The sequence below is a fragment of the Scyliorhinus torazame genome, chromosome 4, assembly GCF_047496885.1.
Source record: "Scyliorhinus torazame isolate Kashiwa2021f chromosome 4, sScyTor2.1, whole genome shotgun sequence".
In the NCBI taxonomy this organism is placed as follows: domain Eukaryota; kingdom Metazoa; phylum Chordata; class Chondrichthyes; order Carcharhiniformes; family Scyliorhinidae; genus Scyliorhinus; species Scyliorhinus torazame.
In genome coordinates, this window is record NC_092710.1 from 48,571,409 (window position 1) to 48,588,647 (window position 17,239).

The 17,239-nt window shown below is 49.5% G+C and overlaps 1 non-coding gene across 1 annotated transcript; it reads left to right on the forward strand.

Annotated features, from left to right (window-relative positions):
* The first annotated feature begins 873 nt into the window (after window positions 1–873).
* On the forward strand, window positions 874–946 carry trnak-uuu (transfer RNA lysine (anticodon UUU)). Its single transcript has one exon. It is a non-coding gene; the product is annotated as a tRNA-Lys (tRNA).
* Window positions 947–17,239: the final 16,293 nt, after the last annotated feature.

Below are 17,239 nucleotides of genomic sequence, written 5' to 3' on the forward strand. Positions count from 1 at the left end.
CTCGCTTCAGCTCTGAATAAGGATCACACGGATTTGAAACATTAACTTTGTGTTTGGCTCCACAGACATCCTCAAATTTTATGAGCTTTAATCCAATCATTTTTTGTTTCTCATGCACATTCACAACATGTGCAGTATTTTCCTTTGAATGCACGACAGGATTGACCTCAGGAAATCCAGTAGGAACATGTTGAATGTCTGTCAGCGATGTCTGTGAGCAAAGATTGAATGATTAAATGATTTACTCTGATGAAGAGTGACCCTGCCTCGAAACGTTAGCTCGGTTCTCTCTTCACAGATGCTGCCAGACCCACTGAGATTTTCCATCATTTCCTGTTTTTTTTCAGATTTCACATCTGCAGTAATTTGCCTTTTTATTGGACGATATATGTTGCTGCATGTCAGCAAGAACGATTTGGGCGGGATAAAGGATGGGGCGTTTTCCATGAAGATGTGGCGTTGACAGATCTATTTACCCCCTGAAACTTTGCGATTTGCATAATTTGTTACTTTACTAGATGAGCTTACTTGCGTTCACACTCTGCCACAACAAACAACAGAGAACACCCTTTATTCCCTCTCTCAAAATACAATCTGTATCTCTGCAGCTTCCCACTGATATCTCAGCGAACTAAACATAATCTTCAATGTCTTGAAGTCCCAGTGCATGTCCCTGGGTAACAACAGTTGTCACATCACAGGTCATTGGTAAAATGCGAGTCCAAGTTGAAGAATTTGAGAAAGAAAGCCGAAGGGAGGCTGCCGGTCTGCTTGCGAGGGAAATGAGCTGGAGAGGCTGAATGACCAGTGAAGGAACTTCAAAAGATACAATATGAGACTTTGAAGTGAGCTGTGAGAAGGCTTTTGAAATGGGCCTTGGTAGCTCAGTCGGTAGAGCATCAGACTTTTAATCTGAGGGTCCAGGGTTCAAGTCCCTGTCAGGGCTTTGATTTTGGCTCAAGGCATTTGCTTCCCAGTGAATGGTAGGAAATAAAAATAAAGAATGCAGGATGCTTTATGGAAAGTGGAAGAACCGTGACAACGTCGTGTTTGCCAAATTGCAACAGCCGTCCAGAATTTTCAAGAATTTTTGCTAGATTTTCAGTGAATGTAAAACTCTCTCCTTGTCTTGTCCTGCATTATACCACTGTCGTCTTCTGGCCATGTTTAATCACTTCCCAATTCGCAAAATATTTCCTGTTTGTATACTTCTTTCCTGCAGAACTGCCTTTAAATTAATAACTTTCAGAAATAACTGCAATCTTTACAGTTTCAAAAGCCCAGTGACGATGAATATTTTAGTTTGCACTCTCAAAGTCAGCAGGAGAAATCAACAATACCGATGTTTAATCAAAACAATTGAAATCTGTTCTACACTTGCAAAGTTGTCTTGCAGATTGGTGCTGTGGCTTAGATGGTTAAAGCGCCTGTCTTGTAAACAGGAGATCCTGACTTCAAATTTAAGCAGTGCTTTCATGCCTTTAGGTCCAAGCAAGTAGCCTGTGAAGCAATGCTCCCAATTTAATGATGAATGCAGAAATTGTTGGCAAAATCTCTGTGGCACCGACCTTGATGTTTGCTTTATTCAAACCTTCCTTAACTCCCATTTTTCACGCAACTTACTTTGTCCTTGTGGTGAACGTATTGCTACTACAATTCACCACTGCATTGTATTGTATTATGTTGATGCCCTTGTGGGCTCCGCCCCCTCAGGGGTGGTATATAAATCTGCAGCTTGTAGGCTGCACTCAGTACAGAGCAGTCGCAGGCAGGCACTACTAATCGTCTCGTGTGAATTGATGGTCGCATCAATTTAATAAGCTAAGATATCGCAATGGAAGCCACCCTCACACCTGATCGACTGGAACTCGACCCACAGGCAACTGAAGCCAAAGGAATCTTTTCACACTGTCTCCGCTGCTTTGAGGCCTACCTCGCCGCCTCCTCCTCGCCCGCCGTCACTGAGGCACATTAGCTGAGTCTCCTCCACGCCCGGGTGAGCCACAGAACCTCGGTACAAATCGAAGACGCGACCACATACGCAGACACGGTCGCGATCCTGAAAAGACATTACGTGAGGCCGGTGAATGAAGTGTTCGCGCGGCATCTCCTCACCGTACGTTGTCAACGCCCCGGGGAAACGCTGGAGGAATATCTACGCGACCTGAGGGTACTCACTCGAAATTTTAACTGCAAGGACGTCACGGCCTCGCAGCACATGGAACTCGCCATCCGGGACACCTATGTGGCTGGAGTCTGCTCCAACTATGTCAGACAGCGCCTGCTCGAAAAGGGCGCCCTCGGCCTAGACGAGACGGTAAAACTATCCACCTAATTAGAGGAAGCCTTCCATAGCCTAAATGCTTTGCCCTCCGACCACGCGATTTCCTCATGGGCAGCGGAGGCGTGACCATCACCCGGCCCGAGGGTGTCCCAGGTTCCTAGGTTGCGTCTTCGATTAGTCCCGAGGGTGGCCCAGGCCTGTGCCGCGCGGCTGCCCGCCCAACCTGGGGGGTGGCGCCTTCCTATTTCTGCGGCCAGAACCAGCATCCCAGGCAGCGTTGCCCAGCTCGGAACACGACCTGCAGCGACTGCGGCAAGAAAGGACATTTTGCCAAAGTCTGTTTGGCCCGACCCAAAGTTTCAAAATCGCAGGCCCGACTCACAGGTCCGCAGACCCCGCAGCGTGGCTGTGTTCCTGCCGGTACCGCCCCCTTCTGATGTGTCATCCGCCTCGTGCTATCCGTGGGGGCCGCCATTTTTAACACTACCCGACACGTGCGACTCATGGGGCCGCCATCTTGGCCGATATCTTCAACGCCACCCGACACGTACGACCGACGGAGGCCGCCATTTGACCGCCATCTTCAACGCCGCGCGACACGTGCGACCGACGGGGGCCGCCATCTTAGCTGCCATCTTGGGACCACCCCGCTACCACCGACCACGCCAGCTACCCGCAGCTTGGCGCTGTCACTCTCGACCAGTCACGGCCCAAGCACCTCAAGAACTCCATGATGACCGTTTGGGTCAATGGGCACGAAACGCCCTTTCTGTTTGACTCTGGGAGCATGGAGAGCTTCATCCATCCGGACACGGTAAGGCGCTGTTCCCTCCAGATTTCCCCCGCATCCCAAACAATCTCCCTTGCTTCCGGATCACATTCAGTGCAGATCCAGGGGTACTGTGTCGCGAACCTCACGATACAGGGCGGCGAGTACGCTAATTTTAAACTATATGTCCTCCCCCATCTCTGCGCTCCTCTCCTGTTAGGACTGGATTTCCAGTGCTACCTCAGAAGCCTGACCCTGAAGTTTGGCGGACCCCGACCCCCTCCCACCGTATGTAGCCTCGTGACCCTTAAGCTCGCCCCTCCCTCGCTCTTTGCGACCCGACTGTAAACCCGTCGCCACCAGGACAGTGTACAGTGCCCAGGACAGGACTTTTATCAAGTCAGAGATCCAGCGGCTCTTGAGGGAGGATATCATCGAGGCCAGTTATAGTCCCCTGGTGGTCGTCAGGACCGGGGAAAAGAACCGGATGGTTGTAGACTACAGCCAGACCATAAATCGGTACACGCAACTCGATGCGTATCGCCTTCCCCGCATAGCGGTCATGGTTAATCAGATTGCACACTATTGGGTTTTCTCCACGGTAGATCTGAAGTCCGCATACCACCAGCTTCCGATCCGCCCGGAAGACCGCCACTACACTGCCTTTGAGGTAGACGGCCGCTTCTTCCACTTCCTCAGGGTCCCCTTCGGCATCACCTAATGGGGTCTCGGTCTTCCAAAGAATGTTAGACCAAATGGTTGACCAGTACTGGCTGCGGGCCACGTTCCCGTACTTGGATAACATCACCATCTGCAGCCATGATCAGCAGGACCACGACGCTAACCTTCAGAAGTTCCTTCAAACTGCCCAAGCCCTCAATCTCACCTACAACAAGGAGAAATGCGTTTTCCGCATCCATCCTCCAGCCATCCTCGGCTATGTCATGGAAAACGGAGTCCGAGGGCCCGACCCCGACCGCATGCGCCCCCTCCTGCAACTCCCCCTTCCCCACTGCCCCAAGGCCCTGAAAAGATGCCTGGGGTTCTTTTCATATTATGCCACGTGGGTCCCCAACTATGCGGACAAAGCCCTTCCACTTATCAAAGCCACCATCTTTCCCCTGACGACTGAGGCCCGCCTGGCCTTCAGCCGCTTCAAGGCCGCGATGCATGCAGTGGACGAGTCCATCCCCTTGCAGGTGGAGAGCGATGCGTCAGATGTCGTCCTGGCCGCTAACCTTAACCAGGCAGGCAGGCCCGTGGCCTTCTTTTCCCGTACCCTCAATGCCTCCGAGATTCGACACTCCTCTGTCGAAAAGGAAGCTCAAGCCATTGTGGAAGCTGTGCGGCATTGGAGGTTCACCCTCGTCACCGACCAACGGTCGGTAGCCTTTATGTTCAACAACACACAGCGGGGCAAGATCAAGAATGATAAAATCTTGTGGTGGGGAATCGTATTCTCCACCTAGAATTACGATATTGTGTATCGTCCGGGGAAGCTCAACGAGCCCCCAGATGCCCTGTCCCACAGCACATGCACAGTGCACAAGATGACCGACTTCGGGCCATCCACAATGACCTCTGTCACCCGGCTTCTCCACTTCATCAAGGCCCGCAACCTGCCCTACTCCACCGAGGAGGTCAGGGCCATGACCAGGGACTGCCAAGTCTGCGCTGAGTGCAAGCCGCACTTCTGTCGGCCAGACAAGGTCCACCTGGTGAAGGCATCCCGCCCCTTTGAGCGCCTCAGCGTCGATTTCAAAGGGCCCCTCCCCTCCACTGACCGCAACGTTTATTTTCTCAACGTCGTTGACGAGTCCTCCTGTTTCCCCTTTGCCATCGCATGTCCCGACATGACCTCGGCCACTGTCATTAAGGCACAGCATCTTCACCCTGTTCGGTTTCCCCACTTACGTCCACAGAGACCGGTGCTCCTCGTTTATGAGCGATGAGCTGCGTCAGTACCTGCTCGGTAAGGGCATTGCCTCGAGCAGGACTACCAGCTACAACCCCCGGGGAAACGGACAGGTGGAGAGGGAGAACGTGACGGTATGGAAGGCTGTCCTTCTGGCCCTACGGTCTAGGAGTCTCCAAGTTTCCCGCTGGCAGGAGATCCACCCCGACACGCTCCGCTCCATTCAGTCGCTCCTCTGCCCAGCCACGAACGAGACCCCTCACGACCGTCTGTTTGTCTTCCCCAGGAAATCCACCTCCGGGGTCTCGCTTCCGTCCTGGCTGACAACACCGGGGCCTGTCCTCCTCCGGAAGCACGTGAGGAGCCATAAGTCCGACTCACTGGTCGAGAAGGTCCACCATCTACATGCCAACCCTCAGTACGCCTACATGGCGCACCGCAACGGCCGACAAGATACAGTCTCCCTCCGGGATCTGGCACCCGCCGGTTCCCCAGCGACCATCACCTACGCTCCCCCTACGCCGAACACCGCCCCCGCCCCTACACGGCCTACACACCCCCTACCCCCATCGCCGACCCACCGTGATGAAGCTCCAGGCGACACACTCCCTGAGTCAATGAGCCCAACACCCGTGTCTGCAGCGACGAGTTCAACACCCGCAGCAAAGCCGGAGCTGAGCCGATCACAGAGAACAATCAAGGCGCCGGACAGACTCGATTGTGAGCCCACTTCACCCCCGTTGGACTTCAAACAGCGGGTGAATGTGGTGAACGTATTGCTACTCCAATTCACCACTGTTCTGTATTGTATTATGTTGATGGCCTTGTGGGCTCCGCCTGTGGTTCTGCCCCCTCGGGGGTGGTATATAAATCTGCAGCCTGTGGCGGCCCTCAGTACAGAGCAGTCGCAGGCAGGCACCGATCTAGCTTATTAAAACCGCTGTTCACTTCTACTAATCGTCTCGTGTGAATTGATGGTCACATCAGTCCTCATTTACTCCATTGTATGTACTCCTCGCTTCAGCTCTGAATAAGGATCACACGGATTTGAAACATTAACTCTGTGTCTGGCTCCACTGACATCCTCTAATTTTCTGAGCTTTAATCCAATCATTATTAGTTTCTCATGCAGATTCACTACATGTGCAGTATTTTCCTTTGAATGCACGACAGGATTGACCTCAGGAAATCCAGTAGGAACATTTTGAATGTTTGTCAGCGATGTCTGTGAGCAAAGATTGAATGATTAAATGATTTACTCTGATGAAGAGTGACCCAAACTCGAAACGTTAGCTCGGTTCTCTCTTCACAGATGCTGCCAGACCCACTGAGATTTTGCATCATTTCCTGTTTTTTTCAGATTTCACATCTGCAGTAATTTGCAGGTTTACCACCAAATCATTCCACTGTGGACAATCGAGCAAATCCTTCAGATGTTCCAAAAGCTCCTTTCGCAGAGACCTGAACACCACCAAACCTGCAGTGTACACTGCACAATTGTGTAGTCCAGTTAGTCTTCACAATGTTGCTCACGCATTATTCATTCCAAATGGCACCACTTTAAACTGATGCAGGCCATTTGGTGATACAAAAGCCAGAATCTCTATCACCCTGTCTGTTAAAGGTACTTGTCAGTATACGTTTAGTAAATAAACTTTGATATTACTCTTTGCTTGTGCAACACACAATCATTTTGTTCCATCTGGTTTTGGTACCATCACAATAGTTGATCTCCAATCGTTGTAATTGACTTCAATGATATTCTTAAGGGTGCTTGCAATCTCCTTTTGTATCTGAGCAATCTTTGTATCGGTAGCCATCTAAAATGGCCACCTGCAAAGGATCATGGGAATTGTGGTCAGCTTGGACACAGACAGGTACACAGCCTCTGTGTATTGTGCAAAGAAGCCAGGCCTGACTGAAACTTATATCCACTAAGAGTCAATCACCATGTCCCCCAGCACACTCAAGTTTGAATCAAGGTGTTACAACGGTAGCAGACTAACCGGCGCCACTTCCTGTTATTTGGAAAGGCCGATGTGCCTATGACAATGGTAGCTAGGACCTGCCCAGCCACCGAGGTATCCGCCCCTAAATGACTAGGGTCAAAGAGTGTGATCAAAACCCTATCGATCTACTGGATCTGCAGTTAGGACCGCCCCAAAGGGGGCAAAAGCCCAGGGGGATAAGAAGAACTGCAAACCGAAAGATCGGCCTCTTTTGAACCAGCCTGTGTGCGACCAATTGCAACATATCAACTAGCCAACTTCAAGGACCCGTGATCACTACCAGAAGGACAAGTCCAGCCGAGATGAACCTGAAGACTTCCAACCGACCCACGTGGACACAGATAAAGGCCTGATCTCTCGCACAGAGCCAGTCACCCCGAAGTGAAGTAAAGGTCATCTTTGGGATTAGGTCTAATTTAGTGCGTAGTCGCGTGTATCATTGCATATAGATGTAAGTCTTGTGTTATTCAGAAAACTGTCTTTGAACTAATACTCCAGTCGTGCGGTCATTCAGTCAATACAGGAAACAGCTTGTGGTTCACAGAGAAATAACGATGTCAACACAGTCAATATGGATGTTGTCTTTAAAGTCTGATTCCACTTTTCAAATGCCACCTTTCTAAAGCTCCTTCTGATGCTGGATGATGCACTTTATTCCTCAGCTATTAATAACTTCCCTGAATAATGTTGCCATAAAGTTGGATCCCTGATCCGACGAGATATCTTTTGGTAGCCCGTTTGTGGCAAAAACAAAGTTAAGTCCTCTACAATCTTTTTTGCTGTAATATTTTGCAACAGAATTGCTTCCGGAAATCTAGCAACCACACCCATTATTGTCAACAAACATTGATTTATTTTTAACGTCTTAACAATTGAGGCCTCAACAAATGTTTCCTCAAATGCAAGAATGGGTATTAAGGTAGCTGGCTTGATTGTTGTTTAAGATTTTCCAATACCAATCAAGTATGACATGTATGGCAAAGTTCAACGACATCCCGCTGCAGGACAGGCCAATGAAAATGTTTTTGTATATTTGCTGGAGTTGTCCTTACTCCTAAATGACCCCCTACAGGAATCTCATGTGCTACCCACAGAACTTCATTTCTATAACGCACTGTTAATACCATGTGATCAAGCTCTGACCTTTTATCAACAACCTGAGCATTTAAAGGGCTTCACTTCCTTATTAATACATTATTTATTGTGTAATAACACTCCTGGCTACTCAGATTCTATCTCTGTGTATGCTTTCTGATCAACTTTATCTCTGAATTCCTCTGTTGTAATTCTCCTAATTTTCTGGAACTAAAGATATGCGGAATTTTCCGGTCCACCAGTCCTGCACGTCGCACCCCCGTCGGCAGCAGGATTCCCCATTCCCGTAGCTGGCCAATGGAGTACCCGATAGTGGGCCGACCCTCGCCGTCAGCAAACGTGCGGGTGTGGGTGTGCTACCGGCGGGCCGGAGGATCCGCTGACAGAGAATTCCACAGCTGAACTCCACCCTCCACTTGCTCTTGTTCTTTATCAGTCATCTGGTTAAAGGCTGGACCTGATAAATGAACCTCAATCTCGCTATCCGTACTCCTTGTTTTCTCCGCCTCATGTCTCAACCTGTGATTTTGTGATTTTATTCCCACACAATCTAGTAACACCACTCGGATATGATTCTTGAAACACCTCAGTCGCTTCACTTTCCACTGCCTTTCAACCACAGTAGGCATCACTCGCTATATAATTACCCACGAAGGACTGGACCTGCCTATAAAAGATAATTACCCTGCAGCCACTTCACCAGTTTTACATAATGGAATACGACACACTTCATTGTGATCCCACATTTTACCACTTTATCGGGCAATTTTAATCTGAACTACATACCTCTGTCTCTCACCCATTAAAGATTGACTTCCTCCTGTATGCCTGAAGGTCTTAATCTCTTTACATACCCGCCTTGTCGACATGTGTAAACCCTACCCCACATCTAAAATATTTAAACAAACCAGACACCTTCCTAACATGCACCCTCTGAGCCAGTGTGCAGTATTGTGCACCTCTTGAGAGGTAACCACGTTTTTTTCCCCATTTTAATAAACCCTGTTAGTTTATCCAGTTTGTCTTCCTAGTTTTTATCTTAAGACATCAACACCGTGACTTTGTGGATCCAAACTTATTACAATGAAAACATTGAACTTTTCTTCAATCTCTTCCACACCCAGACGATTCCTTTCTGACCTGAGCTGAAAAGTCATCAATATCTCCGAGACTTGCTTTGCCTTCACTACCTGCAGTCTTCTCATTTCCCCAGCTCATATCCTTCACAGTTTAAAATTGATGTTGAACTACAAACCTTGATTTATGAACTAATTGACAGTGCTCTGCTGCCAGTCGAGTAATTTTAACCCTTTGCTCTTTCACAGCAGTTCTCACTACTATAGGAAGTGAATCTTCACATTGGTCAACAAATAACTATGTCCCCATGGGTTTCATGCGTTCGGTCAATTTTTAATTCTCTTAACCACATATCAAAATTATTTTGTTTAATTCTTTCAAATTCCATATACATCTGACGTGATTCCTTCCATAGATTTCTAAACTTTCATCCATAGGAATCTGGCACTAGTCCATATGCATTTAATTGGCTTTTATCACCTCATCATAATCCCGAGATAACTCCTCTGCTAACAATGCAAACACTTCACTCGCTCCATCTAACAATTTTGTTTGAACCAACAATACCCACATGGTATTTGGCTAATTTCTCAACGAGACAAAGACGTTTTTCGACATCTTTCTCGTCAACCGTAGGAAGTTCATGAATATATTCAAACATTTTCACTCGAGGCTTTTGACAAAGAGGGGTCCTGCCTTCCTCTGAACTTGCCTCTGTAGTGATCTCTGTATATGTATATACATAAAGGGTTAATGGTTAGTCAGTACAGTCAAATGATCACTAGAGGGCAACACTAATAGGGGGTAGAAATACAGGCTCAATCTGTTTCCCCGTTCTCTTTGGGTGTGTTGTGACTAGAGAACAGAAGCGTAGAGGTAGCTCAGAGAACAAGTATAATATTCATAGTTAATCCAATCCTATCTTGTTTAATTTAACTGCTAGAAAAAGTATTGATAAAAGTATTGAAGAATCAAACTCACAAGTTAATTGATTAGTTACTCAATAAATTATTCGCTATCACGAGATGACTTGGAGTATTCATCATCATCAAAGTTAAGAACTTCTCGGCATAAACAAATGTGTAACACACATTACTTCAAGTAATATAACATGCTACCAGGAGAAGTAATATAATACAACAGCCTCAACGTCCGCATTTAACTGCAAACTTTTCAGTTTGTAATCTATTTGCAGATTCATTTTCCGAAGTCCAAAATCTCTCTGCTTGTCTTTTCCCTCTACCGTTGCTGCTCTTTCCTTTACCTTTTCTTCTTCGTTTGCCTCTTTCCTTTTCATCCCTTGCTCATCTTTCCATTTCCACAACAAGTTTCCTCATTTCAATTTTCTTTTGAGGAGCTCAAGCTTTTCCTCCATTTCAAAATGTTTCACTCGTAATTAAATTTTAGCTAGTTCTAGTGATTCCGAATGATGCCTTTGATGAATTTAAATGCTGAGCTATCGCTTTAATTATCTCCAACGTCTGCACCCCTTCAGGTAAAGTCAATTGCAGTTTGACCGCCAAAGCCAAAAGTTTTGTTTTAACCACTCTTTGCAAAACAACTAGAGTAACCTCTTCCACACCCAGGAAACTCGTCCTCACTGAAAGAGTAATCTTACCAGTAAATTCCCACTTAAACTGAGTGATCACTCTGATTAATAAGTATCCTTTATTTCAAACAAACTTTAATTTAAGAATAGAATTACCCACATTTAGAGCAAAGAAGATAGTTTTACAATTATCAGTTAAAGAGCTCTTAAACATAAGGGAAATCTCAAACTGGTGCCTTACACCATCGCCATATATATTCCAACTAAGCAACCCAAGATGGTTCAAATGCCACTTAGAAGTAAAGTTAACACAACGCTTTCCCTGCTTATTTGTGCAGACCATTGGAGAGAGTTCCCTTTCAGGAAGTCTGAAAATCCTTCTGTCTTATCAGACTCTTGTGCCCAGCCAGACTGCATTTGGCAAGCCTGCTATTCAACTCAAACCTTCTGGCAGGCTGAAAAACTGCACACAGATCTGGCTTCTCCCATTGATTATGTAATCTGTAGCCCACTAGGTTCCATGACCTGTTTAGCTAGGACTGACCACCACTCCTTGTAAAATTATCTGTACTCCAGTGAATCTCCAGCAATCAAAACACATTTCCATTGGTTGCTTGAATTTTAAATAATCAAGTGGTTGTCATCAATAATGGCCACGCCTTTTACAACACAGAAGCACAGCTTTAGCTGATATAGAGACTGGACACCTTAACATAGATTAGTTAGTCACATTACTGCCACGAACATAAAATATATTATGTAACAATTTCTGCATTCAGCACGCAGACCAAAACCAAAAAACAGCTTTTAAGCCGTTTTCCAGGCACTTTTTAAAATGCTGTGATTTCCAGGAACAGCAACAACCAGTGTCCTTGAATTAAACAATAATGTTCTTAATCCTTCGTGATGAAAGGTTTCCTGTGACTAAAGCAGCCATGAGAAGGTGAATTCCGGAAACCAGCGCATGTGCATAATTTCAGAACTTCATTTGTTATAAACCCTTACCTGGAACACCAATTATGGCAAGTATCAAGTAGTATATTTTCCTGACCATCTGAATTGATCGATGCATTTTCTGTGTGGAGTGAATCTCTTCCGTTGAGAAGCAACCAATGTCTCTCAATTAAACTGCATTCATTTTATACTCTCCAGGATCTCTCCAGGGAAGCTGAGGTTAGAAAACGGTTCAAGTTGTTTTTTTGTAATTTCCCACAAACAAGTTTCGACAGCTGAATGAATTCTTGTAGAAACTCTGTGATGCAATTGTACTCCATCCACCTCCTTACCACAAGAGTGTACAAGTCCCATCACATGTAATAAAAAACAATTGGAAGCTGTATTAACCAGCATTAGAATCATTCCTGTAAACAGCATGATTCCCATATTTAGATTTCATATCATTTCACCCAATGGCCTTTGTCTTTATTAGTTTTAACATTATTTTTATTCAAAATTTTTGTCAAATACATAATTTTTGCATAACCGTGCGCAACCATTAACATAACAAAATGAAGTAAAAGTTAATCATATATACAAAGAAAAGAACAATACAACATAACAATTCTCCTCCCCCCCCCGCCCCCCTCCCCGGGATGCCGCTGCTGCTGAACATTACTGCTCTCCTAGAAAGTCGAGGAATGGCTGCCACCTCCGAGAGAACCCTCTCAAGGCAAACTTTATTTTCTCGAGACTGAGAAAGCCAGCCATGTCACTAACCCAGGTCTCTACACTCGGGGGCTTTGAGTCCTCCCACATTAAAAGGATCCGTCTCTGGGCTACCAGGGAGGCAAAGGCCAATACGACGGCCTGTTTCGCTTCCTGAACTCCCGGAACGTCTGACACACCAAAGATCGCTATCACTGGGCTCGGCACCACCCGCGTGTTTAAGATCTTGGACATTGCCAGAGCAAAACCCTGCCAGAAACCCTCAAGAGCCGGGCATGCCCAGAAGATATGGACATGATCTGCAGGGCTTCCCGCACACCTCGCACATTTATCCTCAACCCCAAAGAGCTTGCTCATCCTGGTTGCCGTCATGTGTGCCCGGTGGACCACCTTAAACTGGATTAAGCTAAGCCTGGCACATGATGATGAAGAATTAACCCTGTTTAGGGCATCCGTCCACAGGCCCGCATCTAGCTCCCCACCTAGCTTCTTCTCCTATTTACCGTTAAGTTCCTCCACTGGGGCTTCCTCCGCCTCCTGAAATTCCTGGTAGATGTCCGACACCTTCCCCTCCCCTACCCAGGTGCCGGAGACCGCCCTATCCTGTATCCTGTGTGGGGGTAGCAGCGGAAATGACACCACCTGTGTTTTTAGAAATGCGCGTACCTGAAGGTATCTGAAAGCATTTCCAGGGGGCAAACTGAATTTCTCCTCCAGCGCTTTCAGGCTGGGAAAGGTCCCGTCTATGAACAGGTCCCCCATCCTTTTAATGCCTGCCCTATGCCAGCTTTGAAACCCTCCATCTATCTTGCTCTGGACAAATCTGTGATTGTTGCGTGGCCTTTGTCTTGATTTACCATTCAGTAATGCTAACGTCAGCGTGCCCAGTTTGGGCAGTTCCTTTACACTCTCGCATATGGCTGCTCTCTTTCACCAATTGAAATTCAATTGGAGAAATCTTTGAGTCCAAGGCAGATTATCGATGGGTAACACACAGCTGCTGTTGGCCATTTGGCACATGTTTCTCTTTCACACTCTCTGGAAGATCAGTTCAGCTAATCTCACTTCCCTTTATCCTCATCATTGGCGGGATTCTCCCCAGGCCGACTGGGAAATCGGGAAAGGAGATTGGGGGGAGAATTGGTCGTGAAGCCAAAATCATGGTGGGTGCCGGGCGCACACCAATTTGTAATGTCCGGCACCTCGACAGCAGCATCAATGTGTTCTCCTCCGCATGTACAGTAAACGATGTTTCCATATCATTAACGGTTTGGGACTGCGAGGGGCAGGATGGGAGAGGGGGACATGTGGGGGCAGGGTCTTCAATGCAGGCCGGAACCACCGTGTATCCCTTTGGACCTGGTTGAACACAGAGGTATGCACCATGCTACATGTCTGACCTTCACCCCTGCAGACAATGGGCATTGGGATTCAACCTTGAATGGTGGCCTTGTTCGTAGTCACGGCAGCCCTGGGATGCACAGGCTGTGCTATCTGGTGGTGATTAAGGAGGATGTTTCAGTAGCGAAGCCTGCCCCAGAGGCACGGGAGTCAGTCGCTTAGGATGGAAGGCAGTCGCCCAACAGGCCGAGGGGGAGGAGGTGCAAAGGAGGTTCCGCATAAAGCCTCATGTGTACCGGCAGCACATGTGATCCCAGGACCTGCCGGATCGAGCATGCCGTCTAAGACATATCTACCAGATCATGGTGCATCTGGCACCCTGGGGGAATGGGGGAGTACACCCGCTCCCATTGGCCATCAAGGTGATGGTCGCCCGGATCCTTTATGAAACGGGGAACTTCCAAGCGCTGAGTGGGGGCTTGTCGGGAATCTCACAGAGCTCGGTGATTGATGGGATGCATGTCACCCTACGAGCTCCGGTACAGGCCAGGCTGGTCTTCACAAACTGAAAGGGGTTCCTCTCGATGAACGTGCAGCTGGTGTGTGACCATGAGATGTGCATCATGCACCTCTTCATCCGAAACCTGGGCATTATGCACGTCTGCGCCCGAAACCCGGGTAGTGCGCGCGGCGCCTTTACCTTGGCGCACTTGGCGGTTCATGAACTCTTTGAGGCGCCCAGACCAAGGTCGCAATGCTCGTAGCCATGGAGGGCAGGGAGTGGAACTCATCCCTCTAGGACTGCGCCATTTCACCCAGGGACTGGGCCACCACATTCTGGGTCTGTGTCACGGCGGCCAGCACCCGGGCAATGCTGCCGAGGCCCTCAGTCATGGTCCCCCTGTGACTGGGCCGAGCCCAGGAGTGCTGCTGCAAAATCCAGGTGGTCCTGGCACATGGCTGCCTGTGAGAGGGTAGCCCTGTCCTGGGCCTTGGCCACTGACAGTGCAGAGTGGCCCAGGCCTTGGACATCTTGACCCATGGCCGAAACCTTCGTCCTCAAGGCCTCCATTGCAGATACTGCACGTACGGTGTTGACCTCAGTAGTACGCATGGTCGGCACCATCTCCTGCCCTACAGCAGGTTCACCAGCTCTAACTGCACCTTCAGGCGATGGGTGGTTGCCGACTCCCCTCATGTAGTCCCTGGCTCTGAGACTGCATCTCCACAATAGATGGGACCGCCCTTTCCTGAAGGCCGAAACTTGCCCACAAGGCAGCTGGTCCCTGGGAAAGGGTCACCGTCCCACCGTCCACCGCTTCGGGGGATCCTCCCTCCACCTGCTGTACTGCTCCACGTGAGTGATGTGCACCAGATCCTGCCACAAGGCCCACTTCACTGAATTGCCCAGCCCAGGTGAGTGTCTCTGGGATGGTGGAGGGTGTTGGAGACAGCTCTGATGGGAAGTCAATTTCATCCCCAGACTGGTGCTCTGGGGTACCTCTGGCTGCGGGTCGAGGGCGCCCACCCGTGCCCGTGTCTGCATCCTCCTCGCTGCTCTCCTGGTGTTGGGGTTCGGGACACCAGAAGGGCCCGCATCATCGCCCGGTGATCCTGCAAGAAACAATTCGTGACCCATGATTGGAGGGTGATGGTGAGAGGATGGTGTTGGGGTGGTGAGAGGATGGTGAGGGGGTGGTGGGAGAGTGGGGTGGGGTTGGGGTGGGGTGGGGTGATGAGGGAGTGGTGTGGGGGTGGGCCGGGGTGGTGTGGGGGTGGTGTGAGAGTGGGGTGGGATGGTGTGGGGGTGGTGGGAGAGTGGTGATGGTGTGGGGGTGGTATGCGGGTGGTGTGGGGGTGGGCCGGGGTGCTGTGGGGGTGGTGTGAGGGTGGGGTGGGATGGTGTGGGGGTGGTATGCGGGTGGTGTGGGGGTGGGGTGGGGTGGTGTGGTGTGGGGTGGGGTGGGGGAGGGATGGTGTGGGTGTGGGGCGAGGTGGTGTGTGGGTGGTGTGGGTGTGGGGTGGGATGGTGTGGGGGTGGTATGCGGGTGGTGTGGGGGTGTGGTGGGGTGGTGTGGTGTGGGGTGGGGTGGGGGAGGGATGGTGTGGGTGTGGGGCGAGGTGGTGTGTGGGTGGTGTGGGTGTGGGGTGGGGTGGTGGTGGGGTGGGCGTGGTGCCCATGCGTGCCATGGGAATCCACCATGCAGCGAGGAGCTCACTTGGTTGCCCGATTCAGATCTCCGTCTCGGTGACTGCCCTCTCTCCGAGCCAACCTACAAAGTCCAGTGCCTGCTGTTCCGCAACTGCTGAGGTCAAGCGGTCCCGCTGCGGTCCCCTCTCTCACTGTGGTTATTCGCCATCTTCTCCTGCGGGAGGGAGGAGACAGAAAGTGGACAGTGTTCGGCAGTCAGACCCGTGCCACACTCGGTGGAGCAGCTGGTGGCGTCCGTGGTCAGGGCACCAGCCATGGTGGCCGATATGGGTGTTGACATTTGTTGCAGTGCGGGGTGCGTGCACACCGCCGGCGGGTGGGGTTTGGTGTGGGGGAGGGTCTACAGGTGTTTTGGATGGGCGTTAGTGCCAGGGGCACAATTCTGCCTACTCACCCTGACGGCCCTGAGAAACTGGTGCAGCGTCTTCCAGCATTGCTGTCCAGTCCTGATGGTGGGGCCCACGGCACTCACAGCCTCTGCCACCAGTGCCCAGGCCCATTGTATAATGGCAGTTGGCATCCTCCTTCCCACCTTGGGGAACAGGGTGTCCCACCTTTCTTCCATGGCGTCCAGCAGGGACCTGAGATCTGCATCTACGAATCGGCTTCCGCTCTCTGTGCTGTTGTCTTCCTGGCTGGAATGAGTGCGAGTGGGGATTGGCGAGCTAACCTGCGGCTACAGTTTGTCAGTCTCCTGTTGTGCAAAATCGCTCTATTTACTTATTGAGCCTCCATCACATTGCTGGCAGTCCCTCTGAGCTACAGAGGAAGGGTTCCTGGCCTCATCCTCATGCACACTACGAAATGGGCCTCCACCAAGACAAGCATCTGCTGGGAGGCACCCTGCGTCTCCTCCTCTTTATTTCCCCTCGGTTAAAATGTTTGTGCAGGAGACAGTCTCAAATGCTTCTCTCCATCTCTGGGAGGAAGCCATGGGAGTCACTGGGACGGAAGGACAAGATCACGAGGCTGCAAACCTTTCTCCGCCCATTTAAACCTGGGGAATAGGCACAGTCACAGATTAATAATGTGAGGATCTACATCTCGTCCAGCCATAACTCCTCTTATTTAGGTGTGATAGTAATTCCACTCCGTGCCCAGGGTAACTCCAGGTAATGAATTGTAACTAGGGGCTGATTCCCGTCTCCAGCTGACATCACAAGTGGAGCCGAGGACCAAACAATGAATCTTTGAGACACAAACCCTCGCATATTGATGGACCCTTAACTGCAACAATGAAAGGCCCCTCACATTTGTATTGTCTAAAACATTGATCCTTAGTAACCTAACCTTACATGTCCGCCACATCACATGGGAAACCTT